The 2,350-nt window shown below is 40.5% G+C and overlaps 1 pseudogene; it reads right to left on the bottom strand.

Annotated features, from left to right (window-relative positions):
• Positions 1 to 1,582: 1,582 nt before the first annotated feature.
• LOC124546298 lies at positions 1,583 to 1,699 on the bottom strand (annotated as a pseudogene).
• Between the last annotated feature and the right edge of the window lie 651 nt (positions 1,700 to 2,350).

Raw genomic sequence — 2,350 nt, 5'->3', positions numbered from 1 at the left:
AGTACTGCGGAATCACTCACAGCAGCCAGATGCAGTCCTTCCCTATACTCTCCGTCTAATGTGCTGTACCACCCCTCCTGAAACTGTACCCAGGTACAGTGTTGTTCTCTAAGCTCATTGCGCTGTACCATCTGCATGTATGTGCGAAGCTCATGATGGGCAGTTAGTGTGTGTGTGTGTGTGTGTGTGTGTGTGTGTGTGTGTGTGTGTGTGTGTGTGTGTGTGTGCATGCTCCACCTGTTCAGTATATATTAATGACTGTGATTTGTCATGTTGGTTTGTTCTGCTCTAAAATTTCTAGACTTCAATTTATTGGTACAAACTGGGATCCAAATGACAAACACTTTCAAATGTGTGTGATTACTTTCGGAGATACCTATGTGGTAAATTTCTCTACTTCATCTCTGTCAGGACTGAGAAACCATGTCTGCTAAATACAGGTGACAATGTGATGTCAGCAGGAATATTAGGTATAAAGAGCAAGAAAGTGTCTAAAGAACCATGATCGAACAATATAAGTTATAACTGTATGACATTAAAAAGTGCTGTTTTTAAGAAGCAGGTGTCTGGGACATCGAAGTAGTTGCCAGTTCTTACAATTCTTTTCCCTGTATCTTATGTTTATTTTCTTAGAATTTCAAGGATCTACCCACTTCCTCATGGGAAATCTACTTTCCTCGCAGTGGCTGTGTCGCAGACTCTTCCTGCTCCTGTAGTAACTTGATATAGAGATCCGTCCACTACAAAGAATCCTATTTTAATGGCCTAATTTGTATTTATGGAAATTGATTGTAACGAGTTTGATTCTGCTTAAATGTTGCGGTTCATAAGTACATTTCAAAAATCGTTATGGGATGTATATGGTGCAAAAAAACATCGGTTGTGATCCTTTGTAGGCTAGTGGTTGATATATTGATCACCTTTAATAAGTGTCAAACAGCGTACTAGTTATATTGTAAGCTGGCCCTTAACAACACATTAGGTGTTCCTAAATGGATTGCTTGAGTCTTTCTTTATATGAGGTTGATAGAACGTTCTTATTGAGATGGTAGCTGGCTAGGAGAACACGGTCCACGTGAAATGTGTCTTTGCCGCCATTTTGTGTGCGCGATGTATATTCATTCATGTAAGGATTTGTTGATCAGAAAATTAGTTAAAAATAATGTAGGAAATTTATTGGGTTAATAGTTGGGTTTTGCATTATATATATGTTTATACATCCTAAATACAAAACTCAAGTAATAACACAAAGAAATCCGAGAGCATGGAAGTGAAATTGGAGGATAGTGTTAACTTTCAGGTTTATGTAGGCATTTCTCACTTAAGGAAGGAGGGCCCCTAGGAGAGAAAGTTGTCGCTGTAAAAAAAACTCCTCCCGAACGGGCCATGAAGGCCTAGCGGTACCGACCGACCGCTGTGTCATCCTCAGTGCATAGGCGTCACTGGGTGCAGATATGGAGGGGAGGGGCATGTGGTCAGCACACCGCTCTTCCGGCCATATGTCAGTTTCCGAGGCCGGAGCCGCTGCTTCTCAATCAAGTAACTCCTAAGTTTGCCTCACAAGGGCTGAGTGCACCTCGCTTGCCAACAGCGATCGGCAGACTGGATGGTCACCCATCCAGTTCTAGCCCAGCCCGACAGCGCTTAACTTCGGTGATCTGACGGGAACCAGTGTTACCACTGCGGTAAGGTCGTTGGCTTCCTGTAAAAACTATTCCAGTTGTTGGGTATTGCATATTTTTTACAGACAATTACGAATCTACCATTTCTTTCAAAATTATTAATTAGAGAAGCATTTGGCTGTGGAAAAATGCTCCAAAATAGTAGATATTTTCCTAAAATCTTACCGAAGGCAGACAAGCAGATGAGATAAGGACAGGATGGCTGTACTATGGAACCTGATATTTCCATATCAAAATGGAGAGACAGAGGTACAAAATCAAGTTTGATGGCAAGTATAATTGAAATCCAATGCCACACCTAAAATTAGGAAGTATCTTGGCCAATGGAATAGCTGGAGATGTTACTACCAAGAAGAAAGATGGAACACAGACAACCCCAAGTGCAAAGTTTATGGAAAAAATGTCCGAAACGTTTAACCACAGATAGTGACGAATGAAGGGGTACATTTTTCATGCGAGGTTATGAGCAAAGCGTGCGCTCACTGTAGTACAAAAGAGCCTTCTTTTCTTCACCCATTTCATTCTATAGAAAATGTGTGGCCCTGCAATTTGTAATATTTCATTGTGTTTAGATCTGTTATCTTGTTTGAATATTGTAATGAGTTCCATTTTTGAAATTGAGCAAATTTATTAATTTATTGTATCGTCATTGCATTCGAAATGACATG

Source organism: Schistocerca americana, chromosome 8 (assembly GCF_021461395.2).
Source record: "Schistocerca americana isolate TAMUIC-IGC-003095 chromosome 8, iqSchAmer2.1, whole genome shotgun sequence".
Taxonomy (NCBI): Eukaryota; Metazoa; Arthropoda; class Insecta; order Orthoptera; family Acrididae; genus Schistocerca; species Schistocerca americana.
Note: the sequence above shows the minus strand (reverse complement) of the source record. Positions and strands in the feature narration are given on the sequence as shown.